This window comes from Haemaphysalis longicornis, unplaced genomic scaffold (genome assembly GCF_048455015.1).
Source record: "Haemaphysalis longicornis isolate Haplotype H1 unplaced genomic scaffold, Haemaphysalis longicornis Haplotype H1 scaffold_7, whole genome shotgun sequence".
Lineage (NCBI taxonomy): Eukaryota > Metazoa > Arthropoda > Arachnida > Ixodida > Ixodidae > Haemaphysalis > Haemaphysalis longicornis.
The window spans coordinates 39,882,812-39,901,371 of NW_027526422.1; positions in this window are offsets into that span (position 1 = coordinate 39,882,812).

Below are 18,560 nucleotides of genomic sequence, written 5' to 3' on the forward strand. Positions count from 1 at the left end.
AGGAGAGAGAAATTGCAGCGAAAGGACCGAGAACACGCATGAAAACCCAATAACGCCGGAGGCCGTTATTTCCAGTGAATGGGTCTAGTGCGACAGCATTATTACTGCTTATTACACTTTCCTACCCTCCGACAGCAGTTTTTCTGACGTAATGTTTATGTGTTTATGTGTGTGTGTGTGTGTGCGTGCGTGTGTATGCGTGTCTGTCTGTGCGTGTGCATGAGTGTGGGCATGTTTGTCTAAGTATGTGCGCATGTGCGTAAGTGCATGTGTGAGTGCGTTTGCACTCCACTTTTTTCCATACCATCTTTTCCGATAGTTTTTAACCATCTTATTGATTTTTTTCAATAGCAATGAAAATTGCCGCTTTATTCAGCTGTCGGCTTCACGAAAGCTTTCTCACTCACTCACCCCGTACAACTGTTGAATGTTTTTTAGTCGGCTAGTAGCGCGCACACAAAAGAACCACAAAAAAGACGCGCCGCTGTGCTCGCTCGGAAAGAACGTGGGTTACTGCATTCCCAGGAACGTGCGATAGAGTACTGCTAGATTTATAAAAATGGATACCCCGAGGCGACAGTGCTGAGAGTTACAAGAAAGGAAAAAGGAAAACGATCCTGGGCCATATCCACTAACGTGAAACCTAAGGAGGGGCGAAGCATGCAGTGTGTCAGTGTATTCAAAGATTGTGAGTCTCTCACTTTTGCTGCACGGCGCGCGCTGATTGGGCACCTGAGACACGCCGTTTGGGAGGTGCAGTCGCGCGCTTCCTGAGGCGGTGGCGCCATCTCTTGCGTTGAACCGGATTTAAGCAATTAAATGAGACAGGCTGGCCGTAAGTTGTCTTCGTGTCACACGCCGAAGCATGCTAAGAAGTATGCTTAGCAGGAGAAAACATGGCGTTTAAAAGCAATTTCTACACGGAATTAAGCAATTTTTTGTTAATAATGCAATTAAATCCTGGTTGTTCTCGTGTTTCGAGTTATTTAAATTGTGTTAGTTTATTTTGAACTTCTGGAATCACAGCCAGGCTGGTGCTGAGGGTAGTCAAAAGAGGGCCCCACTGCCCCGTTGGCTTATCACTGTTCCGCACTTGACAACTTTCACGTTGAATGGAACGGCTGTAACTTTTTTTCTTAGCAGTCATTTTCCTATTACTCGTGTTGCCTTTTCGCGCTTAATGAGGCACCCAAGGCAGTCCGCTTTAAGAAAATTCTTTCAAAAAACGTTTTTATGTTAACCCATGAAATCGGCGATGAAGATAAAATACAAGTTTGGTTGAATAAAAAGGCTGGTTTGTCCGGATAACAAAGAAACCAATTTTATTGCAAAGTTCACACAAGTAATGGAGATCTAAAAACATCCCGTGCCACCACCACTAAGGTGAAACCTGCGGAAGGGCAAAACATGCAGTGTATAAGTGTATTCTTGGCGCCTTGGCGTTTTGGCCCACGTAGATGAAACCGTTGAGGAGTAGAGGTACACAGCTGTGCTGTAAAAGTGTCTCGTCCTTGAAGCACGAAGCTCTCTAGCGCGAGGCGTAAACGACTGTCCCGGTGTTTTTTAGTACGTGTTACGTTCTAGCGTGAGCGCTAAACGAGTTTCCCGGTGTTTTACTACGCGTTACGTTCTAGCGCGAGGCGTAAACGAGTTTCCCGGTGTTTTAGTACCGTGAATACAAGAGACGACGACGACGACGATGACAGGAGACGCCAACAGCCCAAGCCCCTGAGGGGCTTCGCCCCTAAAAAAAGATTCGAAGCCGTGGCGACTACGTAGCCTCTTTCCGGAAACTTTTCTGTGATATCACAGAATCCTCTTTGTGCGATTGGCGGCCGGCGAACTAGTAACCTATCGCTAAGTCACATGATTGAGCGATCGTTATGGATAGTCTAGATCCGTTTAATCGCATCATTTCAGTGCTAACATGCGGTTAACACACAGAAAATGTGTTCGTAGTGCTGGCATATGTGACGTCCCTCCTGTCCATAACAGGTCACAGTAGAGCGCAATTTCAGGTTTGCCCTACGGCTTCGGTTTTTAAAGATGATAGCCTTTCTTTGGCCACTCAAACGCAGATATTTGTGTCGGTCTGTATGTCTGTGACTCGATTCAGGCAGCCGGCTAAAGTGAGAAAGAAGCTGCACAATAGGTTTTATATACCAACAGCCAAATCTGAACGTCTGAGTCCGGTGGCAATGTTCATACTTGTGAACATTTTTGAACAAGAAGAAGAAGAAAGAAAGGAAAGGCCGGGAGGTTAACCAGGTGTAGAGCCCGGTTCGCTACCCGGCACTGGGAGAATGGGGTTCAGGGAATAAAAGGGAGGGAGAAGAGGAAGGGTAGGAGTGGGAAAGCGCGCACTCTAGTCCCGTTTCGGGCACTATAGTCTTTCACACAAGTTGCAATACATTACGCAAACATGAGGCGAAAAATCAATACATCAGTGATATTTGCAGTGTCCCTTTATAAAAATGTGTGAATGCTTGATTTTTGCGTATAGCAAATTCTACATCCACTGCAGAAAAGCAAATTCCCTCCGCCGCCTGCTGTTGCCCGCGCCACAAAGCTTGCTGCGTCATTTTAACAAATCAAATGGCAACAGTTACGAAAGGTTTTTCTAGACAGATTCCACGTTCCGCTTGGAACGCACGTGGAGAAGGGCAACGGGGCTCTATAAACGTGGAAGTATGGCCCCTCGATTCACGCGCGTCTCCACCGTACTGCAGCGCTGGCATCGAGCCACTCCGCCTGGTGCAATGGAACGCGGTAAATTTAAATTGACTTGAGGAAACCTCTACCGTGTTTACCTTGGAAGGAGCGCGACGGAAGAGGAACAGTGTGAGATGTGAGCGGAAAAGCGGAGGAAGAAATTTACTTGGGTAATGTCGACGAAAGACTATCGTATTTGGCAGACATTTGCAACGAAAGCGGATACGCGGCCAATTTTTTTGTTTAGAAACGTCTTTTTTCGCTGGAATGAAGCTTCGAGAAGTATTAAAAACTAGTTATTTCAAACTTAGCAAAGTTGAATTTTGTCATTATATCACCTTTAAGTGCTTCGCAGAGGCGTACTCTTTCCAGGATGCATAGAGGTCGGGCCGCGTCGACAGTGCTTCAGAGGAGCAGCTGATCTTTGAGGGCACAGCTGGCAAAGGCTCTATCCAAGCTCTGTGGAAAGGTGGAGGTTGGGTAGTCTTGAAGGGGGAAATTAGGGCGCTGACCCGTACTTCCTGAGTTGGTTTGGTAAGATGAAGAACCGTGAACCTGGAAGCATGTCGCGGTAATAATATACGCCGAACTAGTAACAGCGACAAAGCAAAAGAAAAATAATTTCTCAGAGGTCATTTCTACTTTTTCTTAGCGTCGAATTGGTATTCTTGCAATTTGGTTGCCGTAGAACATGTACCGATGGACACGACAGTAGAACTTGCAATTAGTCAGTTACCCTTTTTGTGTTTTATGCCTTGCTAATTGTTCAAATTTCCACATTTTTACGCACTGAAGCCACGCCTGGGTTTTTTCGACCTCCTCGGAATCTTGAAAGGCATGAAAGGCATGAAAGGCATGTACAGGGCCCTAGAGGAGTAATTTAAGCAGTTTAAATACAGGAGTAGCAAAGTAAGTTGAAGCTAGCAGCGTAAAATACTTGATAACCATGAAGAATAAAACAAGAGTTGAAACGGAGGCAACCGAATAATGATCACTACACTGGTAGGAAGGAGGTATGATCGCACCACTGGTGAACAAAAAGAGTGATCTGAGCATGCTAGTTACAGAAGTAGCAAAGCACGCTTACGCTACTAGCGTACATGTAGGGCCACATAGGACGATCTATCAAACCTTGAAATTCTAGTAACAAACAGGATAAAACGGCGTAACGGGAAAATGATCATGTCGACGGCATTGAGAAGGCACAATTGCTCCACTGGGAACGTTTCTGCTGCAATGGACTCTGGAGCGTGTACTTCAGCGAAATGTGTGAAACGAGTCTCTTATCAAAATATGCCTAAGATGATGCAACGGAACACAAGAATAGCGGACGGCTTGCAAGGAGTCAGGCGCTCGCTGCAGTTAAAAGCAGCACAGCGGGATGCCACCGCCACCGTTAGGGCACGAAGATTACAGGCCAGACATATACGTGCATCTGATGACGAAGGCATTGTCGCAACAGCAAACGACAAAATCACAACAGACCTACCTCAGGCTTAAGAGATCCATTGCATTGCGTTTTAGGTGGCGCTATAGCGCCAACTAAAACGCAATGCATTCACTTACTTACACCCTAAGAATTCCTAATCTCCTCCCCGAATTTGTTTCGTTCTTTGAACTGTTTAAGCCGAATACAAAACTTTTTTTCTTACACTTTTTTTTCTTTTTTATTGGGCACGATAAAAGATACTGTTTCGACACCGTCCGAAAGCTTAGTTCCGTTCGCCTTGCGCAAAACGTCTTAACTCCCACTCCCGCTTGCTGAAACTGCAAACTTAATGGAGTCGAAATCCGCTTCCACTGCTGTCAGGGGACTAAAAATCCTGGACGCAACAGTTTTGAAACCGTTTTTCTGTTTCATTTTATATCGGCTTGCGCGGGTACTCAGCGCCCTTCCCCATCTGCGATAGCTCGCACATCCGTTCTGTCTTCTGCAGAGATTCAGCTGAGTGCCCCATTTTATTTCTTCTTTTCGCGCCAAAGGAAGATATTCAGAAAAAGGAAGAAAAATACTAGGAGGTTCTTTGAGTTTTTCTTTGTCGGTAAGGCGAGCAGGGAGGAACAACTGTCACTTCTGTAATGCCTCCGCACTTGTCACCGGTGCTGTTCGAATAAGAATCGAGTGCGGCCCGTCGTTCTCGAGCATGGAAAGCCTCGGCCTAAAGGCCTGAAGTGAAAGCAGCCTCTGCGAAGAGTCATGCGTGCGGCGACAGAATTAGACGGAGTGTCTATCATACATTCACGATTCCACCCCCGTGGCAGCGAAGATATCTCCTGCGATAAGGACTGCAGGACATTTTGAGATGACAATCTTGATGCATGCCTGTTGCAGGGCCATTTGTCCTTTGTTTTCTACGTTTTAAGAGAACAGCTGCACTCGTCGAAGACGTGACGTGACTCGAACCTGTCCTTTCGCTCTTAATCGTATTCCAACAACTTACTTGTCAATTCTCTTCAAGAATTGCGTTATTTGTTTCTTGTTTGAGTGCCTTTTAGGTGCGCTCGGTCGCCGATAGAACTCGACATTTCTGCTATGTGTCTGCAGTTAAAGATGTATAGTGTATGCGCTTACGCTTCTAGTCTGCTTATGTGTGTCTGTGTGTGTAAAGGATCGAAGGATAAAACTCTCCGAATCTTCAGGATCGAGATTTTTTTCTTTGCCGCGCATTGTTACAAATGTGTGTTTGCCCGCGAACAATATATTACGGCTGAGCATGCTTCGCGCCTTTGATCTTAACGTGTAGGCTACATCATAGAACACGCAAGTATTTGAAAACTCGGTGACCATTTTTCTGATGGAAGCGAGATAAGAAAACGCGCGGTAAAGATCTCCAGGTGGTCAAAATAAATAGGGAGCACTCCACTACAGTGTGCCTCAAGGCTCAGGTATAGATACGGCGCCTAAGACCCCCATAATTCGAATAGAAATTATTTGTAGAATGCTTCGCGTTTTTTTTTTGTCATTCATGTTTTATGCAGTAACTGAATTTAATTGCGAGGCGAGCATGTTGATCGTTTTAAGATATTGATACGCGCGCTTTCCCGAATAGCTTACAAATATGGTGGTCGCGTTAGAGAAACCAACTGATTAGACACAAAATAGCTCGTGATGGGCTTTACCCTTAAAGGGGCCATGCAGAAAAGCACAAGTTTGGTTCATTCGAAAGATTGCCTCGTTAGAATCATTTTGACCGCACTTTTAACGTAAATTTCGCTTCAATAAGCTACATAATTAGGAAAAAAGGGAATGATCATGCGACCCACTAGCGAGCTCATTTCACGCAACAAAAAGCAAAAACGCCCGTGTGTACGAGATTTTGGCGCGCGTTAAAGATCCCCAGGTGGTCAAAATTAAACCGGAGGTCTCCACTACGGCGCGCCTCATCGCCTGCGTTGCGTCGGCGCGTTAAACCCTACAATCAATCATCGATGGTTTGATTTTTTTACACAGCCAGCTGAGTTGAAAGTTGTGAACAATTTTTTTTTGAAAGTTTGCTCTGCAGCATAAAACGCGCTGGAGGGGGGGGTGGGGGAGAAAGACTCTATGTAAGGAAACGAAGATTTCATTAAGGACGTCTCCAAGACAAAGAACGTTGGAGACCACGACAAGTCCACAGAAGATGATGAATCTCTGAGGTCGATGCCGAAGTGGCGCAAAATGGCCAAACAGACCCCGTCGATCCGGGGGCCAGGCGTGGGTGACAGACGGTGTGAGAGCAGCCCGACGCGAATCCTTCGTAGCGCCACCTCCTCACGGCCGCTGAACCCACCTGGTAGGTTTGATCCACACGGTAGAATAAGTGCGCGTGAGGAGCGCCGAAGGTCTTCTTTGTGGGTGACCAACTTTGAAATTGAGTCGACTAGAAATAGGTGGATGACGTGGTAGCATTTATTGTGGCAGAAAGGCTCTACGTCAAGTGGGGGAAGGGGGGGTAGAAGGTGGGGTGTTTATAGCTTCGGACATCTTAAATGCGGACAGTTCGACCACAGGGCAGTGGATGCGCCGTAAAAGGTATACGATTCGCCGCGTCCGCCAGTTGCAGTCCAAGGGTCGACGTCCTCTGGGCCCAAGTAATCTTAACCTTGAAGCCAAGTGTCGTAGCCTTCACGTGGATGGTTTGGGATATGGGCAATTGATGAAGTACCTTCCGGAGGTCTCGGAAGGCTTGCATTGAGTCAGTCATAATAAAGACATGTTGTGGTTGCTTGGGCCTAAGTTCCTCTATAGTCGCAAAGGTATCGGTAATCGCTTTGAGCTCAAACAGTTGAGCACTGCTAAAGCGCCGATGACTGCTAGTGCTCGGATGCCCGTCTCTCACTGTAATTTCGAGAGCGGATACGATAAATGTAACTGCATACAGAGAACACAGCGTGGATTTACACGTTGTCGATTGCACTGATCAAACATTTTTTCGTCGGGTCCTAGATGGCTAATGCCAATTCATGTCGATTGGAAGTCACAGACGTTTTGAGAGAAGTGTCGCGCCCTGGCTGAAGTGTGTAACGTAAACTAGATTTTGAAAGCCTACAGCCTCACCTCATGATGATATGGTAGCGGCATGCGCACCCCAATTCATATTGCGGGACCCGGTGAGACCAAAATATTTACATGGAGACCTATTTCCCACGGAGAAAGCACGCAAACACACCCCAGCGTTTTTGCCTCATCTGTGCGCTGATACCTTTTTTTCTATTTCGCGGTATCCTCTTAGATACAACGCTTGCATTCTTACTGTGCTACGAACACAGGAGCATTAGGAATGGCAGTGGCTCTGCTCACAGCCGAGGGGGAATTCGAAGAGGCTTGGCCATTTCGGCAGCGCGTGTGCAAGGTGCCATTTACGATATAGAGGCGGGGAAAATGGAAACGCTGAGGTAGGACGAGGGAATCACAGAAGGCGGCTCCCCTCCGAAGACGGGCGTTGGCTCCCTGGGGAAGCCCATGCGCGACGAAGCCCCGTAGCGCTGCGATGGTGCTACGTGGACCCGCTTCCGTGGGGAATTCGGCTGCTGCACACAATGACGACGAGGACAGTGATGACAACAGGGCTGTGTCTCTTTTACTCTTGAAGGTATGCCGAAGAAATTGGTAAGGCGCGAAGTTTACTATCTTGGCGGTTTTTTATATCCCAGCATGCCGCGAACGAGCCCACTGTATCGGTACAAAAAAAAAAATCCCGGGCCATCTCCAGTGACGTTAAACCTGGGGTGGGGCGAAGCACGCAGTGTATAAGTGTATTCTTGGCGTCTTGGCGTTTTTGCCAACGGAGATGAAACCGTTGGGGGGTAGAGGTATGCAGCTTTGCTGTAAAAGTATCTGGTCTTTGAAGTACGCAGCTCTCTATCACGGGGCGTAAACGAGTTTCCCGGTGTTTTGTACCGTAACCAGATGAGACAGCGATTACGATGACGATTATGACGACGACGACGACAGAAGACGCCAACAGCCCCAGCCCCGAAGGTGCTTCGCCCCAAATATGAGTGTATTCTGTTTCAGCTACTGGTGTGTGAAGAAGTAATTGAGGCAGGGCCTACAAGTCATACACCTGTGTCTGCAGCCACCTTATCGAACACGCAAAGGAAGAAGATGATGACAATTAGAACACGTAGGGTAGACACAAAAAGAAGTGATGAAGAGGCCGCATGGCTTCATCGTATTTCCAACGGTGTGTGTGTGTGTGTGTGTGTGTGTGTGTGTGTGTGTGTGTGTGCGTGCGTGCGTGTGCGTGTGCATGTGTGCGTGAGTGCGTGCGTCTGTGCGTACGTGCGCGCATGCATATATGTGTGTGTGTGTGTGTGTATGTGCGTACGCTAGCGCGCGCGTCCAGGCAGCGAGTTCCTACAAAAAACTTTCATTTGTTATTTCCATATTTAATCTCCTGACAGAAAGTTATCGCAAAAATCCCGGACGGACAAATGGCTTGGTTCAAACGTTTTTCGGAGAATGGAAAGTGTGAACATACTCAGTGATTTGGACAAATAACTGAAGAAGCAACAAGGTGATAAGGATGTAAATCAAATTTAACCAAAGAGTTCAGAGAAATGCCGGATGTCGTTCGTATTGAGTATATGTTCCCAGTCTAGAGGCATCTTCGTTTGATCAATCCCTCCCGTAAGCTTGAATCAGGAGTTGAGTGATGTTAGCAAGAGCAAGAACATAAGAAAAACGAAAAAGCTGCATAACACGGTGATGGAGCTGAAAATAGAGAAACTTTTTATGAGAAGAATCGACAACATTCGAACAACTCAATGAATATGGTGTTTATGGAGGCGCACTGGGAATCGCTATTAGTTCAGGTATCGCTCCTGTTGGACAATGACAATCAGCCGCGCTTCTATGTAGCACGCAAGTCGTCTTACATTAAGACAAGGATAACGGAGCTCCCTGGCGAAATTATCAAAATCAATGCGTCTGGGAACGTTTCTTTGTTTGGTTACCCCACCTTGCAAGGTACACCAAAAGTTTTGCTACAGTCGTGGACCTCCATAGCAGAACCACTGCTGCAATCTTGCTATGAAATCCTGTTGCAAGGACTACTTCATTTTGTTCTAATTATTAGACATTATAATGAAGGTGTATTTCCTGCTTAATATTTATCACGCAGGCCCTTAAGCGTATTTTTTCTCTTGGCTTTGTTTGTACTTTCTTTACCGTAGACTACAGTAGCGAAGCCAGGAATGTTTTTCGGGGAGGCTGGAGGCAGAGAGAGAGAGAGAGAGAGAGAGAGAGAGAGAGAAAGAGAGAGAGAGAGAGAGAGAGAGAGAAAGAGGGAAGAGAGAGAGAGAGAGAGAGAGAGAGAGAGAGAGAGAGAGAGAGAGAGAGAGAGAGAGAGAGAGAGAGAGAGAGAGAGAGAGAGAGAGAGAGAGAGAGGAGAGAGAGAGAGAGAGAGAGAGAGAACTCGTTGATGCGGACTCGATAGGTCAGCTATGTTAGCGGCAGTGCGTGCTACGCAGACGGGGATGATTATAATGCAGCCAGGTGGATGTGGCCAATTGGGAATACAACAAGGGAAAACAAAATAAAAATTAAATATAAACAAAAGCCATGCAATAAAATGCAAGGAAAAAACTCTAAGTAAAGTTGAGTAAAAAAGTCGAGTAAATGGTGCCGAAGAAGGAATAAACGCCAAAACCAATAAAAGGGGGGGAAAATAACGGGCCATCTCCCCTATCGTGAAACCTGGGAAGGGGCGAAGCATGCAGTGCATAAGTGTATGATTCGATTTCGAAGTAGTAATGAAGCGTATAATGCAGCGTATAATACACACTCAGCGCTCGGAGTCTAAGGCTTTGGCAACTGAAGCATATAGACGCTGCAATAGTTCCCCACATTCGTTCTTGATGTAATGCTTCCTATGTTCAACTGAGCACGTGCAGAGATACCCAACTGAGGCGTGTTTTCATCGGCAAAAAGAGTGTAAACAACCCCTGTGGCATTAGCAAAGCTCTGGCTAATTAAGGTAATAAGGTGCTTGTCTCACAGAAGCACCTCTGGGTGGAGATTCGGGTTCGGGTAAGAAATTTTTTTTTTATTTATTTACAAATACCTCAAAGACCCCAGTGGGCGGGGTTTTACATGAGGGGTGGATGAAAACAAAAGGTTACAAGTATAGATACAGGTTACAAGTAAGCAAGTTTACAAGGTTACAAAATATAAGTACGAACGGTTTCGGTACAAATGCTTAAAAAAGAGTGCACAATACAGAGTGAAAAACATGGCAAAATTAGTACAAATATTCTTCAATGGCCGCTTTGAAGCGCGCCGGATTCGTGAGAGCAATGATGTTTTCGGGGAGGCCGTTCCAGTCGATGGCTGTCAGCACGGAAAATGAATGAAGGTATGCAGATGTGCGTGCGTGGGGGGGGGGGGGGTAAACTGCTTTGGAATGGTTTATGCGATTCGATGGGTGGTGAGCGGTTTTTATGAACAAGCTGCCACATGATAACGTGTTGTAAAATTTGTGAAATAGGCAAAGTCTCGCAACTTTACGTCTAGTTTTAAGGGAGGGCAAGTTAGCTTTACAAGTTAGCTTTAAAGTTAGCTTTAAAGTGCTTGTTGCTACGACAGACCAACTGTAAAGACCATTAGCCAGTTATCCAATAGCTCACGAGCTCCAATTATTATTCCATTTGTTGAAAACCCTAGTCCTGCATCAAGAAAGAATCGATATCGCAGGTGGAGAAGCACGAAGAAATCCTTCGTGCCAAAGGGAGTGGGAATGGGTACTGCACTTGTAAACACCTTTCCCTGCGCGAAGCCGGGAGCTCCAGGCTTCAGCTCGATATCGTCTCTTCTGTATGCCTCAAATTTATTTGCGCCTGCTTTGAACGTGGTAATGCGGTAGTTCACCAGAAAAAACAGTCATATTCCCTGTTTTATTGCAAAGTTTATTTATCTTGAGTAGCTTCTGAATTTGAATGACACATTCCTTAGTTTTTCAATGTTCCCTCCAGCCCAGATGGGCACTGTACAAACTGTGCTTTATTCCTGTTCTGAGTACAGTTTTTAGATATGCTTTTAAAAGTTACCCCAGTTTTCGCCTTTAATGTTTGAGAGAGTGCTTGAAATTTTTGTAGTTTTTCGATGCCAAAAAAGTGTATTTGCAAAGGAGAACTGCTCGCCCGAAATGGCGCCTAGTAGTGATCCAGATAACCATCTGATGTCTTTTTTTACAACTTTGATTATGGCTGGCAATTTTATATTTTTTGGTCAAATAAAGCAAGCGAAGTTTTCAGGTTTTCTGAGTTTTGTATTTCTTCAAGAATGGTAGCCAAAAATTTTTTATGCAACTTGGCAGGGGAAGAACGTGTCCTGCTTTCTCTGCGGATCTTGGCACGTTGAGCAAGTTTTATCAGCTGCGTGGTTTTGTTCTTGTGTACATTTCTTCTGTAATTTGCATATTACGCCAATTTCCGCCGCCCCTCTCTTCCACCCCGGCCTGCAAGATGTAGCCTAACTATACTGTCGTATGCGTACTCATAATGGAGTTTTCATTCCTTCCCAATCGTTCATTGCCAGCTGTCTTTCTCCTATCGCTCAAGGAAACCCTGAATAGCAACTAATGCACCGGAGCCCTCGAGGGGCAACTGGCGCAGCGCACGCACCCTCTGTTTGCCGACATCTCCAGTGAGGAATCTCAGCACGAGCTTAGATTACCTTTATTAGGAGCCCGGATTAACGCTTCTGTAAACAGGTCCGCATGCCGCCAAAACTACATTTCCATTTAGGCAAAGGTGTGCAGGCCTCGCACTGATTAGAATTTCTCATCCCCTTCATTCTTCCCTGTAAAGGGGAATGGGGGGACGTCCATCAAGGCAGTCGATTTCGTAGGAACTCGCGCTTGCTGGTACGCCTCCATTATGAGGGCATACACGATTCGACTCCTTGTCGTGGTGTTATAGAGGGGGATCAAAGTTAAGTCGACAGTTTTGTTTTAAATTAGGCGCTTAGATGTACGCCAAGGCCGCCGCAACAGTGAGTTTATGCGCCAAGGGGGACACACAGTGAGGTGGTAACTATCAATGACGGTGGCTTAATTAACTAAAATTGAATAATCAACTTTTTAGCGGCTGCAGTAAGCAGGCATGTCTGTATTGAAGAGTTTGACGCAATCTTGTTTCTATGCAGTTTCATTTGGAGAATTCTTCTAGCAGATTCGTACTCTCAGATATCGAACTGCGAAGTTTAATTGCCGTTCGCATGATTACGCATGCTACACAGTGAAGACCGGCGCAAAGCTTCTTCCTTTTGTGACGTGCCTGCAGTATACGGTGTTTAGTTTGCAACGGGGTGGAGGAATATAGGAAAAAGTGATAACTAGCACCCTTTGAGTCTTGGCTGGCGTTATCGCAATCTACAGTAGGCGGAACCGCTATGTAAATACAGGCCAAAGGGGAGGAGCTTCGCGCCAGTCGGTTGGTGTAACATCTGCACACCGGCGTGTCCCGTTTGCGACCCACCAGTGTGTTGACGGACGCATTACATCGCGTCGGATCTCCCCAACGGCTGCCCCAATCGCGCTACGCAACTAGAAGAAACACGCTCCCTGATTCTGCAGTTTTGCTTCCGCCGCGACCGAGTTGTTCGTGACGAGGACATAGAAGATACTTCGCTTGCATTGACTTGCGTTTTAACACGCCCCACCTTGCTCTTTAAAATAGTCCACGTATCATGAGTGAGGGCATTTGTGCTGCCTTTCTCACAAAGCATCCGGCTAAGAACATCTTGTAGGCTTTCTTTTTTTCTCTCTGCTGACATGAAAGCTTGCCAAATGTGTGTAATATTTCTATTTTATGATCACGTATAACTGAGGGATTGCCTGAAGATGTGCCTAAGACACTGCACTGTCATTTATTTTCTGCACTGAGTTTGGCTCAGTTTTGACGAACTGATGTTCCTTTTTCTCTGGTTTTCGGTTTTCTGGCAGCTTGTGTGAATGCAAATAAAATGTGCGCAGGGGCGCCATTGAATACCCATGTTATGCTGGCGGATAACGAATTCGCGGAGAGGGAGTTAATTGCACACTTCTCAGAAAAAAACAAACGTCCAAGCAATTTGGCATCGCAACCCCGACCTTCCTAAAGTAGCGCAGCTACCTGAATGGGAAGATCCATCAAGGCCCAAAAACTCCGCCGGATTTGGACTAAGCTTCAGAAAGATCGATGGCAGTGTCCTATCTATGGAGGTGTATTCGCCGATTATCGGTATGCTAATACCAGTAGATTATGCGTGATGGAATCCTCCTAATGATGCCGACATTAAGGTTAAAGCATAAAGTGCGGTCCATGTAATGGTACACGAGTTTCAGCAGCAGCTGTCACTTCAAAAAGGTTGTTAACGTAAACATTTAATAGAAGCATGTTTTGATAATCTGTGTCACTTTAATCCCTCGTGTCAACAAGGAAATTCAATAAAATCCCCGACTACCACTGGCAGATAAAGCGAGCTGAACCCTTAAAACAAACACAGACATCGTCACAAAAACCCATTTTCTAGCATCTGGCAGTCACAATCACGCAGAAGCAAGCCATTAAGCATTAAAACAACTCGGTGGGAAATGAAGCTTCTCGCCCGCATAACTTGAAAATACAGCAAAAAGCGCAGGTGTTGGCAAGATTGTCTTAAGGCAAAGGAAATTGAGTTAACCCCCCCCCCCCTTAAAAAATTTTGTACTGCGAAAAGCTAGTGACCCGCGGAAAGCCTGCTTTAAAGAAAGCCGATGTCGTGAACAAAGGGACTAAGCCGTCATAAAACCGGATGCCTCTTTGGCGCCTGCTCAGTGCAAAAACGCAGCTGCCGTTGATAGCAGGTGCGCGCCCCTTATCCAGTTAGAGTTGTTGTTCGCGGCCTCATCTGTTCAAAAGAAGGGCCATTCGAGCACTTGGTTCCACTCGGATGCCTTTTTTTTTCCCGAGGGGAGTAAATGGAACACGCGAAGTCTGTGCCAGGATATATTTTGTGGGGCCACCAACGTGAGTGTGAGATCATCAACGTTGCCCTCGGTGTGGTGGAAGAGGCTTCCAATATAAGAGGACCCGTGTCGTATTCCCTGCAGGTCGTACTGCAAAATATGCTGCGGACGCTCTCGCTGTTCAGGAGGAATGCTGCTATGAGGCGGCATGCGATACTCTTGCACTGCACGGATTGTCGCAAACCCGTAAACTTGTTCCCGCCCAGCTATTAGCCAAAAGACAAACTAGCATTACCGACTTCTTCGCAAAGCAAATACATTAAATGTGCTGTTTTTTGCCGTTCTTTCGATAAATCAGCATTCATATAATTCATACATTTGTTTTACTCCCTAGAGATCCGAGTTAACAAGCTTTCACTGTATACGGGACATTTTAGGAGTTAAAATATATCCGAAATATATTGGATGTGTAAACTACCAAGAGGAAGGAATAGCGAAACGACATCACCTTTGTTATCCCCCCCCCCCCCCCCGCGTTCCTTCTGCTGCCACGTGCCGGACATAATGCTGAGAGAAGGCTGTATAACAGAGGTAGCAGACTGACTAAAAACTGAGTGCGTGTTTCTTCCCCTACTTTGCAATGTGTAAAGTAATAACGCGACCTAAGAATCCCCCCCACCTTCCCCCGAGAGCCAAAGGCGTCCGGTGGCTTATTTTCGACGGACAAAAACTGAAACTTGTAATCAAACCAGCAGCAGCGAGTAAAGAACTTTGGTGTGTAACGATGGAAGGAAAACTGCAGGAAACTTACACCATATCAAAAACCTGAAGACAACAAAAAACTTCGACTTTAAGTCATTGCCGGGCTGTTATGCGTTCGCACTCGGGAAGGCTCAGATGTTTCCGGTAGCTACTTTAGCCATTATATACTTCTTCAGGTTTAGTTGTTCTTAGGTTAGCATAACAAAAAAAATTAGAGAGGTATACTTGACACTCAGACTCAGTCCTAAGTACTTAGAGGAGTTAATTTAAGACTTTCGCATTCCATACCTATTTAAAACAGAAGGAAGAGTAAACCATACCCTGGTGGTTTTTTGGGAAGTCAGCACACTTCCAAATTACTATCCATTAATTTGGAACTGCTGCCAAACGCTCCCCACACAGAGGGTTGAGGTTCATTAAAAATGGGATATTTTGGAGCCGATACGGGAGCCAAACGTTGGATTTATAGCCCTGACACAAATATATCCATTTATAATGAAGACAATAGAACCGAGTTTGGCTGACCACAAATTCAATACGCGATAACCTCCTTTTATTCGCCGATTTGAGCGCAGTTTAGATAAATTCTGGTTATTGTGCTGTCATTATCTTGCTCGTAATTGACAGGGATAGATTTCCAAGAGGAGTGTCACACGATGGGCGTGTCCATTGATACTTTCCCAGACATGCTCTTCATGAGCACTCACCATTGGTTCCGTACACTGACCGTGTGCTACGCTTCTGCGTGCGTCTACGTGTCGACGTGGTCACGGTGGTGTCGGCATGAACAGAGCTGGGAGGGCGAGGAGGAAAAACTTCATTGTGAGTGGTCCCTCAGTCCCGGAGTTCATCGCCGTCCCATGAGCGCAGCTGGGGAGCGGGAGATGACGAGTCATCAAAAGCGTTCACAAAGAATGATCTGGGCTGGTCGTCGTCGTTAGTGAATGCGTGTCTGAATGGAACATCCTCTCGTAATTAACCACGAGGGAATACCAGGCCGTCACTGCGAAGAATGCGAGAGCCAGGCTTATTACAGCCGCGCAGCGGAAGAGCACCGGTAGAGAGGAAATTAAAGTCGGGGAATGAGGAAAACGAACAACCGGGAAATAAAATGAAACCTGTCTAGTTACAGGGTTTCAACACTGCGAAGTTCTTTGTTTTGGGGGGACACTAAGAGGTTTGTAACGTGGAAATAACAAGTCAAACTTACGGCTCAAAAACAATGACGGAAGAGAAGTCTGGGATCTGTAAGTAAAAAATAAAACTTGGGCGAGCTTTGTTCATTAACACACCCATCTGAAGGCGGAATATGCAAGGGATGTTCGCTGTTAGCCGCGCTCACGTTTTTGGTTTGTTGTGAACCACATAGCTCGGGGCTATATTATAAAGAATACAAAAATCACAGTCTTCCCAAAAGCGACTGAAGCTTGTTCCTGCAAAGCTACTTGCAAGGCTTTTTTGTTTGTTTGTTTGTTTTTTGGCGACACTTGAGCTCTTTATTAGTCTGAGGCGTTAATTCTTCGGTGCGGGGTTAAGAAAACTCAGTACAGTCTGCCAAATCTTTAACCAGCGTGTGCAAGCGGCGATTTTTTTTTTTTATGACAATCTTAAGAAGGAACAGTCTAGCAGAAGATGCGCTCATCTGAGCGTGGTTTCCGCTCTCGACCGATTTGCAACTTGCCTTCCGTCATATGGCGCTGACGCATGAAAGAACGCCGCTCGCACACCCCAGTTAAAGATGTGGCCGACTGTACAAGAGTTGCACGCGATGTTAATCGAAACACGTTTTATGTATGCTGTCTGATCCCGTCTCCGGCGCTTTTTCACCGCTTTGTTTATTTTGTAATTCTGGGCCCAAAAGTTGCAGCTATATTTTGTCTTTCCAAGCCCGAAGGAGAAAATATTTTCGAGGAGCCGAAGATGCTTCCGAAACTTCAACTTACTAAAACTAATCTGAGGCGTTAAGGCGGTCTGCATTAAAAAGTTATAGATTAATTTGTTTCTTCATATTTGAATTCATCGCGTTGAGGTCCCGTATCCTAACCTCATTAAAACATTTTTTTCCTCGTATTATGGAACCAAAGCCCCGATTTCAGTATTAACTAATCAACGGTTTGACTTAATTGTTTTTGATAATCCTGGTGAAGTGTACTACAAACGGCGGCTTCTTAACAAACGGGCGTATACGAACGTGCGGTTGTTAGTGCGGTATCGCTTTGCTCCACGTCCTTTTTAGACTCCGACCCTCCAACAAATGAGTTCGGCATTCCTGCTGTTTCGCCATTCCTGCTACAGATCTAAGGCTTTCGCCTCAGATTTCTATCATTTATGGGATGCATGAAGTACCAAAATGCTAGTGAGCTACGCAGAATCACGCAGAATCTCGGAGTGCGAGGAGCGAGCCCCGGAAGTCGCGCCAGGAAAGGGGAACAGCTGGGCATGAGAAGGATCAGAGGAAGGCTCTCAGAAAGGAAAATAGCAATGCCAGGGCAGAATATGCCGCCGCCCCCCGTGCAATGCGAGCCGTGTTGAGAGTTCAATATACCGACGGGGATTTGCACGATACTGTTGGCGATGGCGAGCGACTAGTACAGGCTTCGCAGGGTGCTGTCCAGAGGGTTGGTCAAGTGGTGATTGGCGCGGCCGGAACTTTAAACACGAAGTTCAACAGCAGATCAACAAGAGGTCCGACTTGGCTTTCAAATCAAACCACACCTCATTCAACACCGTTCTCCGTGGTGTAGGGAGAACGGACTAAAACCCTTAACATACATGGTCAGCTTCAATGTACCCGTACCCCTTCAGGAAGTTGGGGAATTTCGCCATCACATTCTTAGAAAGGCCTAAGCATTCCCCTTATTTTTTCCCCGCAAGTCATTCCTATCAGCACTAGACTGGAGCAAATTACCTTTCTTGCTTTCACCACAGCTGAGGCTGAGCCTGAATACTTAGCTTGATATCGTCTTGACTACGCTCACCTCAGAAGTGCTCAAACGGCCATGAAAGCGTATCGAGCCGCCAATCAACTGCTGATCATTTTAAAAAGCACTTGTTTCCTCAGAAGCCGGGCTTTCGCGGGGTTCTGCCCAAATCTTTACACGTGCTCCGTCACCCCGGGGCATATCTGGCTGAAAGTGCAGGTGTGATATGACGAAGGCAACCAATGGGTCTCAGAGCATCCCTAAACAGAGTAAGCCACGAAATTCGACATTATTTCGTGGATTCTTCTGTGTTGAAATGCCCAAACAGTAAACACTCAAACTAAAGAAGACCCCATCATGTGGTAAAGATTGAGGGTATCTTAAAAGATACCCCCAAAGACGCTGAGGGTCAGCCCTAAGGCCTTTTATCAATTCCGTGTTGTGCAGAGGGGGCCTGACGCTGTGCTGCATCGACTGTGACATCCAGGTCGAACATGCTAGGCCAGTATATGTTGAAAGAGGCAAGACGGTCAATCTGAATTGCTAATCAAAATCTTTGGTGATGCATAGCCCCGTACTTTTTTTTTTACTCTTTGCTAACTGAGTCAAGGTAGACCCACGCCTGAAACCACGGTAGTGGTTTTGTTTTGCCTCCATTCCTGCCTGTGCGTGTGGCGTCCTTATTATGAATGCGGGCTCTCTCCCACCGTCAGCCCACTTCGGGTTTAGGCGGCATCCTTCCTAGCCTGTTGTG